The sequence below is a fragment of the Dendrobates tinctorius genome, unplaced genomic scaffold, assembly GCF_039654945.1.
Source record: "Dendrobates tinctorius isolate UK_male_01 unplaced genomic scaffold, ASM3965494v1 ptg000443l, whole genome shotgun sequence".
NCBI lineage: Eukaryota > Metazoa > Chordata > Amphibia > Anura > Dendrobatidae > Dendrobates > Dendrobates tinctorius.
In genome coordinates this window covers 901,442-920,733 of record NW_027362106.1, presented here as the reverse complement: position 1 = coordinate 920,733, position 19,292 = coordinate 901,442, and the positions used below count along the sequence as shown (strand labels likewise).

The 19,292-nt window shown below is 45.7% G+C and overlaps 1 protein-coding gene across 3 annotated transcripts in view; it reads left to right on the top strand.

The window, feature by feature from the left end:
- Positions 1–19,292, top strand: part of INPP5F (inositol polyphosphate-5-phosphatase F) — a 248,256-nt gene that overhangs the window by 179,776 nt on the left and 49,188 nt on the right. The window lies entirely within an intron of this gene.

Below are 19,292 nucleotides of genomic sequence, written 5' to 3'. Positions count from 1 at the left end.
TCGGTATTGTAGATCTCCCACATCATTTCCTAGGAGAATATCTGCAGGCATGAATGAATATCCCTCCATTTGTCTCCAGCTATTTCAATGGTAATACTTGTTGCTTGTTGTATCGCCTCCATGCCGAACCACTCAGGGATCAACTATGGTGAGGCTCCAGAGTAACAAAAACTAAGAACTCTCCGTCCATCCAACCCCTTTCCCCCTCAAAGTATGTACAGATAAGTGACCTCAGCAGGTCGCTTGTCAAGTGCATGTAGAAATGGCTGACATGGCTCCTCTTGCATGGGCAGTCCATCAGCATGACCTCCTGTGAGAGCTTTGCTTGGTGATTAGAGGACCTTGTCGCTGTGTCCTGCACCCCATAAACCCCCTGTGTTCAAGCATGGGTGTCTGAGTCATTTGGTAAGCCAACTCTGAGTGTTGACACCTCTTCCTCCATTGTAGTTTACTGTAGGTAATTAATAGACTGATTTTGTGCAGGCTCATTCCTTAATCAGCAGTGCAGGTGTCTTGCAGGTGACCAGGCTGCCCACTGGAGCAGTGAACTCTTGAGGAGTGGGCCAAAATACCTGTCGAGAGGTGCAGCAGTCTCATTGACAGTTACAGGAATCGTTTGATTGCAGTAGTGATTGATTTAAAGGGAATCTGTCACCCCTTTTTTGAGATATCATATAATGATATCATTCAATTGTGTGTCACGTAAGGATTCTCTTAGTACTTTTGCTTCCCCCTGACCCCGCACCTTTCAGGCATAAATACCTTTTTTATAACAGTTCAGATGTATGTAAACTGCCGCTGTCCGCTGGGCGGGGCTTATTCACCTGCTCCTCCCTCCCTGTCTTGCTCTATGCATTTCTTCTTGTCTAGAGCAAGACAGGGAGGGGTGAGCAGGTAAATAAGCCCCGCCCAGCGGACCGGACAGCGGCAGTTTACATACATCTGAACCGATATAAAAAAGGTATTTATGCCTGAAAGGTGCGGGGTCAGGGGGAAGCAAAAGTACTAAGAGAATCCTTACGTGACACACAATTGAATGATATCATTATATGATATCTCAAAAAAGGGGTGACAGATTCCCTTTAAGAGGTTATGCAACAAAATATTGAGTTAAGGGAACCATCCTTTCCGTCCAGACCTTTTTCATGAGTTTTATTTTTTTTTTAAATTCTGTGGAAGCATGGCTGAAAAGCAATGTCTGACTTTCATTTGTTCATTTTCATAGATTTTTTTTTATTTATTATTACATTTGTCAGATTCATGTTATTTCTGTGACCATTGTGGGTTTATATGTCATTAAATGAGGGGTACCAACGACTTTGACCATGTGTGTATGTGTGCTGTGGCACTCCTTCCCATTTTCAGGTAAGAGATCCAGGAGGCTGATATCCATGTGAAGGTGCATGAGTTGGTTGTTGGGGTTGAGTATGACTCCGCCACTGGATAGCTGGGCATGTGGCCTGCAAATGCCCATAACATCTGCGCTCTACTACTTTCTCTCCCAGTTACATTCCGGAGGATGAGGTAGGACTAGCTGGGAGGTGGTTCACATGGGTAGAAGCATGGGTTGGTGGTCTAGTTGGAGGGTGAACATTGTGGATTGAAGGACCGTGGACCAACGATGGTAAGTAGCTCTTCATCCTCCAGCAGCTTTTTCCACTGAGGCTTAATAGTGAGAATGTCATCAGCTAAAGTTGGTTTCCTCTCGCGCACCCATTCCTTTATCTCAGCAGGGCATAAAACTGCTCTTTTAACATGATTCGTAGGACAGTCTCCAGAGTTATGGCCCCTTCTCCCTCCAGCCAGCGATAACATACTTGTTTGATCCTATAGGCATACATTTTAAAAGAGCCTTCCCCATTACAAGCTATTGATCGGAATGGAGTCCTGTAAGTGGAGTTACCGCATAATGTACAAGGACGATGTGCCTAATGTCCTCATACTCGCCGTGGTTATACCAAGGGTCCATAGCTCTACACTTCTGTATCTCAACCCTCTAAGAGCCATACCCATTGCCGGACCCACAACATTTTGGAAACTTCCAATAAATTACATTGGTCTTCAAAGTCCTTGAAGATTCCCTACAGTCTCAATAAATGGCTTAAAGTCTTCACGGGACACTCTTGGAGATTTCCTCATGGTGGGCAGTGATGAGGAACTGGTGGCAGAAAAGCGTCCTGGTGGTATTGGTAAACCATGGCAGTGACGGATCGGAGGTTTATGAGTATATTCCCTGCCTGGGACTAGTGATACACACACCAGTCTCACTGCAGAATGTTTAATAGCCAGTACGCAACAAAACAGCCTTTCCGGCGACTACTTATCCTAGATGCAGTTCCCTGACTGACCTGAGGGTAAGGGGGCGCCAGAGAGCTGCAAGTTCCGGACAGGAACTGAAAGTGTAGACATACAGTGGGGCAAAAAAGTATTTAGTCAGTCAGCAATAGTGCAAGTTCCACCACTTAAAAAGATGAGAGGCGTCTGTAATTTACATCATAGGTAGACCTCAACTATGGGAGACAAACTGAGAAAAAAAAATCCAGAAAATCACATTGTCTGTTTTTTTTTCATTTTATTTGCATATTATGGTGGAAAATAAGTATTTGGTCAGAAACAAAATTTCATCTCAATACTTTGTGATATATCCTTTGTTGGCAATGACAGAGGTCAAACGTTTTCTGTAAGTCTTCACAAGGTTGCCACACACTGTTGTTGGTATGTTGGCCCATTCCTCCATGCAGATCTCCTCTAGAGCAGTGTAGCAGTGGAACTTGCACTATTGCTGACTGACTAAATACTTTTTTGCCCCACTGTAAGTCTTTATATATCACCCGACCTTATATATAATATAAAAATTCCTGACAACTGGGGCAAACCTTCCCCCCCGAGTCCCTGACATATTGGTGGCAGAGCTGTGGGATCATAGAGCATTAGTGATCTGGTTTGAGCAATCATTCCTCTCACTAAAAACTTGCACAGTTCTTGCGAGGACCCTGCACAAAAAGTTTTGAAGATCGAACTCAGTGTTTATTAGATCTGAGACAATACTGTGTTTGTAGCAGTTAACCCCCTCACCTTCTCTTGGTTTTTCTGTCCTATCTTTTATTTGGCAATTGTGGCTGCAAGGGGTGAATCCTAGTACACCCAGCAGAAATAGGATATTCTTGTTGGAATATGTATGTTCCAAGACCTTGACCCCCATGGCAAAACCAAGGACCAAATGATCGCGAAACTGGTGCAACTTGAAGAGGATCAAGCCTGTTCCCAGAGCCCAGCAGAGGCAGGGGTCAGTCAAAGTATGGACGTTGTTAAAACTAAAAGAGAAAGAGCACAATAGGGTCTTACCCAGGTAAAAGAGATTTAGTTCAAGCTGTTATACTCACCAATAACGGGAGAGTTTAAGGCACAAGCTGTTATACTCACCAATAACGGGAGAGTTTAAGGCAGTATGGACGTTACCGGACCAGAGGTCCAACCAATGCAGGCCGGCCCTACACACAACCAGGATAGCGTGGACTACTATCTGCAAATGGCTCTACAACACTGCTCCGCAGATTATCAGGAGAGACGTCTGCAGCTGATCCAGTAATACCAGGAGTGAGCTGAGCAAGAGGCCCAGGCCGAGCGGGAGAACCAGCTGGAGTTAGCCCGAATCCAGGCGCGGAGGTGTTCCCATCCCAGCTGTGAGTCCAGCAACGCCAAGTTTCTTCAGTCCTGGCCAGAGCACTTTCCTGTGATGGGAAAGGATGGGGACTTGGACATTTTTCTGCGGGGATTTGAAAAAATCTGCAGACAGTAGGACCTCAGGGCTCAAAGGAAAAGCTCTGGAGGCATTTGCTTCTCTTCCTCGAGACCAAGAGGGAAACTCTGAGGCCATCAAGCAGGCCCTGATAAAAAAAAGTACCAACTGACTCCTGAGGTTTACCGTAAAAAGTTCCGGAACCTCCAACGTGGCCCACACGACAGCTACAGTGATGTGGTGCATGGGCTCAGAACCAACTTTGACCAGTGGATCCAATGACTGTCAGTGATCACCTTTGAGCAGCTGAAGGATCTGATGATAAAAGACAAGTTCTTGCATCTTTGTCCAGCTGAGATGCGACAGTTCGTGATGGACCGGGAGCCCAAAGACACAGACAAAGCAGCGCAGATCACCGACATCTGCGAGGCCAACCATAAACCGGTGGTGCTTAAGCCGGTCACCACCAGCTGGAAAGGGGGTAAGCCATCAACCAGCCCCAGTACTCCTGCCAGCCAACCCACCGGAGGCCTCGTCCCCTTTGCCAACGCCAGGCCTACATCCTATCCCCGCAAGTGTTATTTCTGCAATCGGACTGGACAAAAAGAGAAAGATCATGCCCATATAACAAGGGAACACCACTATTATATAGAAAGCATAAATGTAACACTTTGACAATTGTAAACAAACAAAAAAGCACAGGATTACAATTAAAAACATTTAAAATACAAAAAGAGGACCTATATGGGTCATACCTTTAATATAGAGGTAATCACACCCACACAAAGAAACCCCAAAGCCAGGTGAATCTTACAATTGCATTAAAGACCAATGTCAGTTCTATATAATGAACTATAACAACCCCATGAAAGAAAACCCATGAATAAATCTTGAATGGCTGTAAGATATAAACAGTACCATATGGGTCCAGGAAAAAGCATACAAATAGTGGCATGTGGGGAAAGAAAGTGTATACCCAATCAATCCGGGCTCCCCATTACATAGCCACAATATTTTAGATGGCAAAGTAACAAATTGAGAAGGACAACAAACCCATTCCTAGGTCCTAAAGTGTGCACATACCAAAATGGGTATGGATCCTGAAATTTGAATAAAAGCCATGAAGCAAGGGGAAGAGAAGTGTGGGATAGCTTCCCACGCATATCGCCACTCAGGTGTGGCTTCCTCAGGGAAAAGAGTACATCTCAGAGCCAATTGTCCGGAGAAGCAGAAGAACACACCAGCCAAGGCCTCTGTGCCTAATGCAGCAATTCTTTTTGTGTGTGGGGCCGGTGGGAGGGCCTGTTAAAATTTGCAGAAAGTCATCGTGGGAAACAAGGTCGCTATAGGCCTCAAGGACACCGGGGCCAAATGAACCCTCATCTGACCTGAACTGGTGGCCCCTGAAGAGATTATCCTGGGGAAAACCTGACTGTCACCGGGATTGGGGGCGTCCGTTGTCCCTTGCCGATGGCCCAGGTTTTTATAGATTGAGGTGCCGAGAGCAGGGTGAAGGAAGTGGGGGTGTCTGAAAATTTGCCCACACACGTTTTGTTGGGAACTGATTTGGGGAGGATATTCGCTTATTATGTACCTGACACCCCTCCCCAATCTGATAGTGAGAGTAATATTACTGTTAATGCTAATAATGTGACTGCATGCTTTACCTGCTACAGGAGTACTCAGCCACCTCACGCTGCGGGGTGCTCTTGCTGAGGAACCCCTAACAGGAGCAAGTGACAGTGATAAGGGAAATTGGGAGAGGCACTGGAACCATGAAGCTGATGATGCCGTGCAATTGACCAGTGCCACAAAGGAAAGTGACCTGGATAAAGGTAACTGTAAAAAAGGGAAAAAATTGGGCAATACGCCCTAGGCAGCTCACCGTCAAGCCATGGATCTCAGAACCCTGTCCAAACAAGACGTGCAGCATCCAAGAAAATGAAGAGTATATGATCCAGCTCCTTAAAATTGCAAATTCTTTATTGATCCATAAAATAGATGAATTCACCAAATTCCTCAATAGTGAAGAGTGCTCATGCAGCATACAGCGACGTGTTTCGTTTTCAAGGAGGTAACTGGTGGATGGGGAGGTAGAACAAGGAAGGTTGTACCAGGAGATGGTTCCCCGTAAATCCCAAAAGGAGTGGTTGAGGGAATGATAGCTGGTCATACCCTACCAATTTAGGGGTGAGTTGCTACGGATTGCCCATGAGATTCCACTCGCTGGACACTTGGGGATCAGCAAAAATAAGGCCCCGCTGTCTCAACACTTCTATTGGCCCAAATTGGGGACAGATAGAGCAAACTAATGCTGCTCCTGTATCACCTGTCAAAGAGTGGGAAAGTCAGGGCCTGCCCCCAAGGCTCCCCTGATCTCTTTTCCAGTGATAGACAAGCCTTTCCAGAGGATTGGTGTGAACCTTGTTGGACCACTGGCCATACCCAGCAGCTCTGGAAAGCGTTATATCATTACTGTGGTAGACTATGCTACCCGGTACCCAGAGGCAGTGGCTCTGTCCTCAACTAGGGCGGATAAGGTAGCGGATGCCCTGTTGGCTATCTTCTCACAAGTAGGATTTCCCAGGGAGATGCTTACCGACCAAGGGACTCAATTCATGTCTCGCCTCATGGAGGCTCTCTGTAAAAAAAAAAAAAATGCAGGTGAAGCGTTTGGTATCGAGCGTGTATCCTGTTCCCCCTGGTCTGGATGATCCTATGTCATTAGCCATTCAAGTTGATCGGCGTTTACGTGAACGTAAAACTACATGGGAGGCGCTGCCACCTTTTGAACAAACGTCTGAACCTATGCAATGTGATGGGGTTTTGTCTAGGGCGCAACGTCAGGAGTTTAGAAGGCGTAATAAGCTGTGTTTTTTCTGTGGAGACGCCACTCGTACTATTTCTGTCTGCCCTAAACGAGAGAAACGTTTTACACACACATTTGCTGTGGGCAGTGTACAAACTAAGTTCCTTTTGGCAATTACTCTGATCTGCTCCTTATCCACGTTTTCCACTAAGGCTTTTGTGGATTCAGGAGCAGCGTTGAATCTGATGGATTTGGACTTTGCTAAACGTTGTGGTTTTTCCATGACGCCTCTGCGGACGCCTATTCCTTTGAGGGGTATTGATGCTACTCCTTTGGCGGAGAATAAACCTCACTTTTGGACCCAGGTGATAATGCGAGTTGCCCCAGACCACCAAGAAAATTGTAAATTTTTGGTGCTGCATAATTTGCATGATACTATTATTCTGGGTTTTCCCTGGTTGCAAACTCATAATCCAGTTTTGGATTGGAAATCTGGGTCTGTGGTGAGTTGGGGTTGTCAGTATGTTCTTAGGGACGCTCCTGTTTTCTCCACCTCTCCTCAGTCTCATGATATTCCTGATAATCTGGCCGATTTTTCTGATATATTTAGTGAGAGTAAGTCTGCATCTTTGCCTCCTCATAGGAGTTGATGCCTGGGTGTAAATTTCCCAAGGGTCGGCTTTTCAACTTATCAGTACCCAAACATGATGCTATGCGATCCTATATTAAGGAGTCGTTGGAGAAGGGTCATATTAGACCATCCACATCACCTTTAGGTGCTGGGGGGTTTTTTGTGGCCAAGAAAGATGGTTCATTAAGACCGTGTATTGATTATCGTTCCCTTAACAAGATGACGGTTAAATATCAGTACCCGTTACCTCTGATGTCTGATTTATTCTCCAGAGTTAAGAGTGCCTGCTGGTTTACTAAGCTTGACCTCAGGGGGGCGTATAATCTTATTCGCATCAAGCATGGGGATGAATGCAAGACGGCGTTTAATACTCCGGAGGGACATTTTGAGTACCTGGTGATGCCTTTTGGGCTCACTAATGCCCCTTCTGTCTTCCAGTCCTTTATGAATGATATTTTCCGAGACTTTGTGCATAAGTTTTTGATCATCTATCTGGATGATATTTTGATCTTTTCTAGTGATTGGGATTCTCATGTGGAACATGTCCGGACTGTGTTCCGGATTTTGAGGGAGAATTCCCTGTTTGTTAAGGGATCGAAATGCCTCTTTGGAGTACAGAGGATTTCATTTTTGGGATTTATCTGGTCTCCGTCGACTATTGAAATGGACCCGGCCTTGGTACAGGCCATTTATGATTGGGTTCAGCCTACTTCTTTGAAGGCTCTCCAGAAGTTTTTGGGTTTTGCTAATTTCTATCGTAAATTTATAGGTAATTTTTCTGGTATTGTCAAACCACTGACTGATCTGACCAAGAAGGGTGCTGATGTGCTGAATTGGTCTCCTGAGGCTGTCTCGGTATTTCAGGAGCTTAAGCGGAGATTTACTTCAGCTCCAGTTTTATGGCAACCTGATGTCTCACTTCCATTTCAGGTGGAGGTAGATGCTTCTGAGATTGGTGCAGGAGTTGTTTTGTCCCAAAAAGACCCTGTGCCGCCTTTTCTCGAAAGTTCTCCCCATCTGACCGCAACTATGACGTGGGGAATCGGGAATTGTTGGCCATGAAATGGGCATTTGAGGAGTGCAGACATTGGTTGGAGGGAGCTAGACATCAAGTTGTGGTCCTCACCGATCACAAGAATTTGATTTATCTGGAGTCGGCCAAACGCTTGAATCCTAGACAGGCTAGATGGGCCTTGTTTTTCACGCGTTTTAATTTTGTGGTCTCTTTTCTTCCGGGCACTAAGAATGTTAAGACAGACGCCCTTTCTAGGAGTTTCTTTGCTGATTCTCTTAATGTGACCGAGCCTACTACCATCCTAGGTGAGGGTGTAGTTCTTTCTGCCATTTCGCCCGATTTGAGACGCGCCCTGGAGGAATTTCAGGAGGATAAACCTGAGCGTTGCCCTATGGGAAAATTGTATGTTCCTGACCAGTGGAGAAAGAGAGTGATGTCTGAAGTTCATTGCTCCGCATTGGCTGGTCATCCAGGTATTTTTGGTACCAGAGATTTGGTGAGTCGGTCTTTTTGGTGGCCTGCCTTATCTCGTGATGTCAGGAATTTTGTACAGTCCTGTGGGACTTGTTCTCGGTCTAAACCCTGTTCTCGTTCTAGTGGATTGCTGATGCCCCTGCCGGTGCCCAAGAGGCCATGGACCCATATCTCAATGGATTTTATTTCTGATCTTCCTGTCTCTCAGAGAATGACTGTTATCTGGGTGATTTGTGATAGATTTTCGAAGATGGTCCATCTTGTACCACTCCCAAAGCTGCCATCTTCCGCTGAGTTGGTGCCCTTGTTTTTACAACAGGTGGTTCGGTTACATGGGATTCCTGAGAACATTGTGTCCGACAGAGGAGTCCAGTTTGTCTCCAGATTCTCTAAAGCCTTTTGTTCCAATGTGGGAATTCAGTTATCCTTCTCATCCCCAGACCAATGTACAGACTGAGAGAACAAACCAGACCTTGGAGTCTTATTTAAGATGTTTTATATCTGCTGATCAGGATGATTGGGTCTCATTTTTGCCCTTGGCCGAATTCGCGCTGAACAATAGAGCTAGTTCTGCCACTTTGATGTCACCCTTTTTCTGTAATTTTGGGTTTCATCCTCGATTCTCTTCAGGGCAAGTGGAATCTTCGTCCTGCCGAGGTGTGGACACTGTGGTTGAGAGAATGCAGCAGATATGGGACCAAGTGGTGGATAAGTTGTCACTCTCTCAGGAAAAGGCCCAGCGATTTTCCAACCGGCATAGGACCATTGGTCCCCGGTTTAAAGTGGGTGATATGGTTTGGTTGTTGCCTAAGAATATTCCTATGAAGGTTGCATCTCCAAAATTTAAGCCAAGATTTATTGGACCTTATAAGATTTTGGAGATTCTTAATCCTGTTTCTTTTCGATTGGCTCTTCCAATTACGTTCAAGATCCAGAACGTATTTCACAAATCACTGTTGAAGAGGTTTGTTGAGCCATTAGTTCCTATGGCAGCACCTCCTGACCCTGTATTGGTTAAAGGCAATGTGGAATATGAGGTAGAGAAAATATTGGATTCTCGTTTGGTTAGACGGAAACTCCAGTATTTGGTCAAATGGAAGGGTTATGGCCAGGAGGATAATTCTTGGGTTTCTGCGTGATATTCATGCCGATAGATTGGTTCGTGCTTTTCACCGGGCCATCCTGATCGGCCTGGTGGCGTGGATGGGGGTTCGGTGACCACTCCTCAAGGGGGGATACTGTTGTGAACTCATTTTCTGGTCTACCAGTTGTGAGTTCTCCTTCCGGGCTCCCTCTGGTGGTAACAGGAGGTAGTGAGGTTGATTTAATTAGTAGATATCTGCCACCTGATGATGAGGATAACGATTGGATCTCTGGAATCTCAGACTGGATTTAAGACAGCCGACGCCCTATTCTGGTGCTGGTGATTCCTTCTGGCTTTTCAGGTCTTGGTTTTCAGCTCTGTTCCAGTCTTCTCAAGCTAAGTGTTTCTGCTAATGTTCACACTTGATTTTGTTGGTCTATTCAGTTTTTTGTGTGGCCAGCCAGCCCCGGCTGGGGTTGTGCTGAATTTCCACTCTTATTTATCTGTATTTGCCAATTTGCTTTTTGTCCCTTATTAGATTGGCCTCTTTTTTGCTCTGTCTCAGAATATTTCAGAGTGCTGATATAGTGGGAGAAGTCTAGTGACTTCAGGGTTAATTTTGTTATCAGAAGTGTTGGACTTTTTTTTTAGGGTTTTTTGGGCAGATTGCAGACAGTGTCTTTCCTTTCCTGTCCTTTCTAGTTAGTTAGGGCCCCATTGTTTGCTCAGCCTATTTTCCTGCCTGTGTTTGTGTTTTCAGCTTGTTTCACCGTCAATACATGTGTGGGGGCTGTCTATTCCTTTGGGGTCTGCTCTGGAGCGGTTAGTTTTCCCCTTTTCTTGCTTTAGGCTTATTTAGTCCTCCGGCTGTGACGAGGCGTCTAGATTCATCGTAGCAACGCTCCACGGCTGCTGCTAGTTATGTGGTTAGGATCAGGGGTCTGCAATCTGCATAGTTACCAACCTCTCTGGTTTTCTGTGACTTTGCTTGTTTAGTTTTCCTCCTCGGTGACCCATTCATAACAGCTCCCCTCCTAAATGAGGTTCAATATCTTATACCCTCGTGTCGTGACATCACTGAGGGGGGCGGAGCTATGTGATATGCTCCCCTTTTTTCAGAGTTACTAAAAACTCATAACCGTCGTAACTCGTTCATTTAAGTCTAAACATGAGGTAGCAGGATTACCCGTGGAGGAGAAATCCATTTCTCAGCTCCCGATAGGCGCTGAGCCCCCAAAACTCACCAGTTGGGAGCTCTTACCCTATGGTTTCAGGAAATATGAGCGTCCTAATTTTGTGAAACTTCTGGGTTAAGATATTTGGGTTTTAAAGGAACAGTCTACCCATACAAAGGACACACGTGTTTCTGAAAAAGGACTGGTTTCTGATCACCAACACATTCTTGGGGGAGGGGGAAGGAGTATAGGATTACACAAGCAGGCAGAGAGAGAAGGAGGGGTGAGGGGAATCACAGCTGCAGCTTTTGTGCTGGGCTGCCTGTCATTTGCAACAACCAAAACGTAGCAGAGCTAGGTGTGCTAGTAAAGCAATGGAAAGTTCTAGAAGGGTACTTTAAATATGAGCATATTCGTAATATCGTTACAAGGCTACACACCGCAACATTTAGCGACTTCTGGGGTAATCAGAAACCGTAAAAACAGTTTCTGCCCCCCTGTGACATGCTGATGTGTCATATTTGGTCTCAAACAAAAGATAATTTTGTAAGAGAAAATATGATACCCCTGGCGTTACTCTGTGAGCCCCCCAGCTAGAGATGTGGCAAGTAGAAGTTTTAATAACTTTTAAAAAAGGGGCGTACATCATGTAACTCAGCCCCCAAGTGAGGTCAGCGAGAGAAAAGCATAAAGTTCATACGCTCAATCAGGGAATTGTTCAGACCTGGGGAAGACAGCTACCATCCATGCTGCGGACTGAATCTTTGTCTTTGGGAACTCCCTCCCCTTTATCAATATGTCATATCTGTGACTGAGATAGAGTAAGTCTCTTATTTTAAACTTTTATTTGCAACTGTCTGTACATACTGTATTTTGTGTCTTTTTTGTAATATCATCGTTTGTATTTTCTCTGGAAGCAATTGCCTATCTTTTTCTGAAGTAAACTTATAAATTTACTAGTTTCGTTCTTTTGGCTCTATGATCACCCAACACATACTCTGCGCCAGATTGCGCTACCTGCGGGTTGGTTCCTGACCCGATTTAGTCTTTAGTATCAAACGAGGAACTGGTGGTATTGGTAAACCATGACCGTGACGGACCGGAGGTTTATGGGTGTATTCCCTCCCCGGGACTGGTGATACACTCACCTCCCTCACTGCAGATTGCCCGATAGCCAGTACACGACAAGGCAGCCTTTCCGGTGACTGACTATCCAAGGTGCAGTTCCCGGATTGACCTGAGGGTAAGGGGAGTGCCATAGAGCTGCAAGTCCCGAATATGAACTGAAAGTGTAGACATAAGTTGTTTGGATTTATATATCATCCGACCATATATATAATATATAAATTCCTCACAACTGGGGGTCAAACCTCCCCCCGAATCCCTGTCAGAGTGTTTACCTCCAGGTCCCGTCTTTCCTTCCATTGCTCTGGGAACCTTTCTCCAGTGTCTTCCTGAAGGTTAACTTCTCCAACACCTGAATTAGTTCCTCCTTTGACAATGCTATGTTTCTGACCCCTAATTCACGAGCCGTTGCTTGTAGGTTCACCACAGTCCAATTCCTGTATCCTAAGGTTCTGATTCCATATGTTGCTGGACTGCTGTTCTCCGTTCCTTGTGCTCTTATGCCTTCACTGCCAACCAGTTTGTGAGTAGGCAGGGTAAGCAGACCAGTGATGTACGATGTGACAGGGTGTGTGACAGAGTGTGCAGGGATAGTAGATTGGTGAGGTACGGTGTGACTGGGTGTGTGACCGAGCAGGCATAGACAGTGGAATAGTGATGTATGGCGTCACGGAGCAGGCAGGGACTGTGAACCAGTTATGTACGGTGTGACGGGGTGTGTGCCACCAGGCAGGGACAGAGGACCAGTGATGTACAGTGTGACTGCATGTGTAACTGAGTAGGCAGAGACAGAGGACCAGTGATGTACGGTGTGACGGGGTGTGTGATAGAGCAGGCAGGGACAGAGGACCAGTGATGTATGGTGTGACGGGGTGTGTGACAGAGCAGGCATAGACAGTGGACCATGTAACGCGTGTCCCTCCCTCGGCCTGTGTTCCTGGACTGTAATTTAATCAGGCCTAGGTCCACATCGCTTGTGGGGGATTCTGTCTTTGTTCTTCTCAGCATGGGACTCATCCAATAGCTTTGGAAGAAAGTTCTCTGGTCAGATGAGACAAAAGTAGAGCTTTTTGGGCAAAGGCATCAACATAGAGTTTACAGGAGAAAAAAAGAGGCATTCAAAGAAAAGAACACGGTCCCTACAGTCAAACAGGGCGGAGGTTCCCTGATGTTTTGGGGTTGCTTTGCTGCCTCTGGCACTGGACTGCTTGACCGTGTGCATGGCATTATGAAGTCTGAAGACTACCAACAAATTTTGCAGCATAATGCTGGGTCTCCCTCAGAGTTTATTGGTCTTCCAGCAGGACAATGACCCAAAACACACTTCAAAAAGCACTAGAAAATGGTTTGAGAGAAAGCACTGGAGACTTCTAAGGTGGCCAGCAATGAGTCCAGGCCTGAATCCCATAGAACACCTGTGGAGAGATCTAAAAATGGCAGTTTGGAGAAGGCCCCCTTCTAATATCAGGGACCTGGAGCAGTTTGCCAAAGAAGAATGGTCTAAAATTCCAGCAGAGCATTGTAAGGAACTCATTGATGGTTACCGGAAGTGGTAGGTCGCAGTTATTTTGGCTAAAGGTTGTGCAACCAAGTATTAGGCTGAGGGTGCTAATACTTTTGTCTGGCCCATTTTTGGAGTTTTGTGTGAAATGATCAATGTTTTGCTTTTTGCTTCATTCTCTTTTGTGTTTTTTCATTTAAGACAAATTAAATGAAGATAATAATACCAAAGAATTTGTGTTTGCAATCATTTTCAGGAAGAAACTGAGTATTATCTGACAGAATTGCAGGGGTGTCAATACTTTTGGCCACAACTGTACCTCCCCCATCGATGAGCTGATCACAGGACAATATACTCATTTGTGGGCTGAGTTCAGTTGTGTGATGAGCTGTGAAGGGCTGGGATCTTATCCTGAGGCAAGATCCCAGTGACCGTGTGTATTGTTAGAAGCTGCCATGTGGGATTGTGTTGTCCCTCATCTGTTTAATTCATTGAATTCACCCAAGGACTATTTCTATTTTCCTGGCGTCGGATTGCCGGGTGGAGGCCCCGGGTCTGCTCCCTTAGTGTGGACTCATTACGGACGCTGCAGAATTACTTTCATTGGTGTTGCTCCAGTTCACTGTTCCAATAAATCTTGCTGGATTGTTTATCGGCCTGGCGTCTCTCCCTGCTCTGTCACATACCCCGTCACAAACTGGTGGCAAGCTGTGGGGTCAGAGCAGAAAGAATGGAGGACAGCGGCCCATCAATGTCTGGAACCGGAACCTCAGGATCCAGAAACTGGACTGTGTTGAGCTTACAAACAAAGGCCCGTGAATATAGGAGTCTGCTACAAAGGGCTGTCCAAGGACCAACTAATTGAGGCTCTGGAAGAAGCTTGCCTGCAAGAGGGCACAGAGGAAGAATTTCCACAGCAAGGGGAGGAAAGATGAGAGCTGGAGGTAAATACCCCAAAAAGTCAGTGGTTTGTGTGGTATGAGGAGGAGATGGCATTGCTTGGGGATGAGACCACCATAGAGGATAAGAGGGAGGCCATTCGCACAGCTAAGGAGAGACAGCGCATGGTGGAAGCAGCTAGAAGCTCCAGACAGACTGTAACCACAGCACCCACCATGAGGGAGTTCCCAAGGGTGTCCCGTAAGGACTTGAAGCCATTTAACGAGGCTGCAGGCGACATTGAGGGTTTCTTCCAGGACTTGAAACACCAATGTCGATTAATGGAAGTCCCGGAAAGGGAGCGAGTCAGACATTTAGGTAAGCTCTTATAGGGTGGAGCTGCTGAAGCCTATAGAGCTATGGACCCTTGGGGGAACTGCAATTATGGGAATATTAAAGAGACCATCTTGTATTGTGAGGAAAGAGGGAGACACAAGCGCAATATAGGGTCTTATCCTACAAATAAAGTAAGCCGTTTGACAAAAAACTGCTCACCTGGTAGTAGGTATTCAAAGCATGTATAAATAAGGGCTGCTTTGTCACCTAGAGTGGCGACACGCGTCGGGTCTCTGGCTCTCCCTGTCCCACTTCACTTCTCATGGGTTTTGTATTGTGCTGATTTGTATGTGTGGTTATCATTTGGTGTGGTTATGGAGATTTTCTCTGTCCACTTAGACCCTCTCTAGCCCCTAATTGTCTGGCTGATCTGGTCCTTGATGTTCCCTATGCCTGATCTTGGGCTGGGGTTCCTCTATGCATATATGAGGTCTATTTAGTGTGCATTTCTATCTTTTTTGCACACCTCATAGTGATCTGCATCTTCTTGGGTTTACATTATGCCTTGTTCTGTGTTTTGTAATTATTGGGTTGGAATTGCATCATTTTTTCATTGTATTTGTATATTATTGGTGTTTCTGACTCCTATGCTCTATATTACCTATGTGTGGGCTTATTAATTCTCCTATTGAGAATCCTGAATACATGGACCTAGGGATATAGGCATCATTCTCGGGGAGGGTGATAGTTGGTAGCAGGTGGGCTGCTCTATTATGAGCATTGTATTATTTGTGTATGTGTCACATTTGTGACCATTTTTAATGTTTTTAAGCATTTTTGCTGTTTGCTGTGTTTAATAAAATTTGTATTATACTTCCGGTTCCGACGCTGCCCTGGAGGACGCAAGGTGAAGGAGCTCCCGCCTGACCCGCCACATACCGGTACATACTTCACCGCCCGCCGCGATCCCAGGCCACAAACAGGAGCAAGTGGTGTGACAGGAGCAGGAGTGATGGATCGCTACGTCCTTAGAAGTGCGGGGAGAGAGGAGGAGGATGGAGGGCAGAGGAGAGAGCGAGATGAAGAAGCGTCTGGCAAGATGGCGCTGACACACGAGGAGAGTGGAGGAGTGCAGGAGGGGGAGGAGGGAGACGGAGCAGCAGTGTGCAACGCTGCAAAGACAGAGGTGAGACGGAGACAGGACATAAAAGGGAGAGGAGGAAAACTACACAAGCCAGGGATATACTAATCGATTATAAATTGCTGGCAAGAGAAGTAGTTACCTCACTAAAAGAAGATGTAATGCTAACAATTAAAGAAGTGGTACACAATTCATTGCTTGAGCTTCAAAATGCCTCACCACAGCAAGAGGTCAGAATTCAGGAATCTGAACAGGGGGTGTCAGGAGCGGAGGATAAGATAGAGGAGATGAAGTCACAGATAAATGACCTGCAAAAACAGTCCACCTATATGGCAGGCAAAATAGATGACTTGGAAAACCGTTCCAGACGGAGCAACTTAAAACTGGTGGGGCTGCCGGAATCACTGGGACCCAGAGCACTTGATGAGATATGTGAAATTGACCTCCTCAAAGCGCTGGGGCTCTCGCACCATTGCAGAGTTGAAAGAGCTCACAGGGTGGGCCCATCTCGTGAACCGGAGACAGTAAACTCTCGGAATGGCATACCACAGCGTCCTAACATCACAAAACCCCGCCAAGTGGTGGTGAAATACCTTGATTTATAAGGATAAGGAAGAGGTGCTTAGAGCATTTAAGAGCAGGCGGCAGCCGCTATTAATACGGGGTCATAAGACACTGGTATACAACGATTACTTCATAGATGTCTCCAGAAGACGTAAAGCGTTCAGCGAAGTGTGTACAATTTTGTTCCGCAAAAACATTCGTTTTCACCTGATGTATCCAGCCATACTCCATTTCAGAGCACAGGACGGTAAAATGAAAATAGTATCTGATCCCAATGAGGCGTTAAACATTATACAAAGAAGTGGAACACAAAACGGACATGAGGAGAAAGACGCTATGAGATCAAACAGTCAACTAGATATGAGAAAACAACGCAAAGACACCAACGTAACAACAAGAGAAGAGGAGCCACGCCAGGAACTTCGCATAAACTCTGATAATGAAGAAATGGACTTGGACAAATCGGATCAGGAACATAACAACCGCTGAAAGATTTCACTCCCCGTTTCATGTCCCAGAAGAGGAGGTGGTCAATCAGTAGGGCGATCCAGAAAAGATGGGATGCGACGACCAGCGGAGAGACGAAATTTCGCCATTAATTTGCTAATTGAATTCTGATATTTTCACTCCCCCACGTACTCTCTTGTGCGTGGCTTTCCGTTTCCTCTTGCTTCCTTTTCGCTTTCTGTTATCCTTCTAGTACCCCCTGCGGGCTCTAGCCCCCCGTCTTTTTTCTCTTTCCCTCTCCCTACCCTTTTTTCACATTATGCACATTCTTATTGTGGGTAAGAGTGACATGTGATCAAACAACCGGGGGAGGTTTGGGAGGGTAGACAGGGTACAACTGAAATTTGTTATAGTTACAGAAGATCACATATGTAAGATATATTGCAGAGAGGTTGGTCATTCTTGTTTATAGGCGGGTCAGTTAAAAGGCTCTGTAGGGGAGGCGGGAAGGGGTTGTCGACGTTTGAGGGGTAGAAAAAATGGAAGTGGAAAATGGGGAAAATAAGTGGAGGAAAATAGAGGAGAAATGTGAGGGGAAGGGTGGGGAATTTTCTTTAAAAGAGGGTTTTTATATGTGGTTCCAAACTGAAAGAAGGTTGGAGATCATGACAAGAATGGGTCGCGAGCTCAGGTCCTCATATGGAGAAAATTATAAATTGAGATATAAAAACAGCGGAGGAGGAAACCCTCCCAGAGCTCAGATATGCCAAAGATAGTAACATGGAATGTGAAAGGCCTAAGGTCCCCTAACAAGAGAAGCATGGTTCTGAGACATTTAAGAAGACTGAAGGCGGATATAGCCCTGCTTCAGGAAACACATTTGGGGGAGAGCGAAGCATTTAGGATGCATAAGGCTGTGTGCACACGCTGCGGATTCCGCTGCGTTTCCGCAGCGGTTTTGGCCGCTGCGGACACGCAGCAGTTTTAGCTGCGGTGTACAGTACCATTCATTTGAATGGGAAAAAAAAAACGCTGTGCCGACGCTGCGGAAAAAACCGCGCGGATTTGCTGCAGTTTTGAATACGCAGGAAGAATTGCATGTCAATTCTTTCTGCGGAAACCGCTGCGGGTTCCTATCTCCACCATTGTGGAGATAGTGAATCCGCAGGACCAAACCGCAGGCAAAACCGCAGATAATCCGCAGGTCTTTGGACCTGCGGATTATCTGCGGTTTTTGCAAAATCCGCAGCGGATTCCGCAGCGTGTGCACGTACCCTTAGATGTGGGTAGGCGCAGTGTTCAGTTCGGGGACCTCAGCTAGAAAGGGGGGAGTAATGATCCTAATAAACAAATCACTTGCTCATAGAATAATACAAAAAGAAGGGGATGAGGAAGGGAGACTCTTACATCTCCTCATCGAGGTATGCGAGGAAAAATTCAGCTTATACAATGTTTATGCACCTAATATATCTCAAAAAGATTTTTTTACAGAGTTACAAAACAGAATCCTGAGGGATGCAGAGCCCAATGTGATATTAGGAGGCGACTTCAATCAGGTTATGAGAGAGGGAGAAGATAGAAAGAGATCATCGTGTAGAGAGGGTAATACTGGGGAACAGGTAGGAATTATCTGGAAGATATGACTTCGCACCTACACATCAAAGACATTTGGAGAGTGTTACATCCGCAGGAGAGAGAATATACCCATTATTCACACGCTCAAAATTCATGGTCTAGAATAGATTTGATATTGGGGTCCGACAACGTGATACAAAGGACACGGCGGGTGACCATAGAAGATATGGTCATATCAGACCACAGCCCAGTAGCGATAGAATTGTCAGAAAAATTTCAGAGGGGGCAGGATTTTTTATGGCGCTTCCCCTCCTTTTTACTAAAAGATGGAGACTTTAGAAAACAACTCAAGGAATGGTGGACAGAATATGCGTTGTTAAATGCCGAACATGAACAGAACGCAAAATTATTCTGGGAAGCAGGGAAAGCGGTAATACGGGGAAGGATCATAGCCTACACGTTAAGGCTGAAGAAGAAGATCAGGGAGCAATATGTATTAGCGAGTAATGAGGTAAGGACTAGGTACACAGCTTTTAAAACTTGTCCAAACGGTTCTAACAAACAGAAATGGGTAGAGGCCAAAAATAAATATGAGGAATGGGCGGAGAGGAGGGAGCAATTGATATGGGGCAAAGAGAAGTGGAATCGAACAGGTATGGTGATAAATCTGGCAAACTCCTGGCTAATCTAGCGAGAGGCATACGCGCGCAAACTCTAATAACAGCTTTAAAGGGGAAAAAAGGGGATATGGTAACTAATCCCAAAGACATTAATGTGATTTTGGGTACACACTTTGC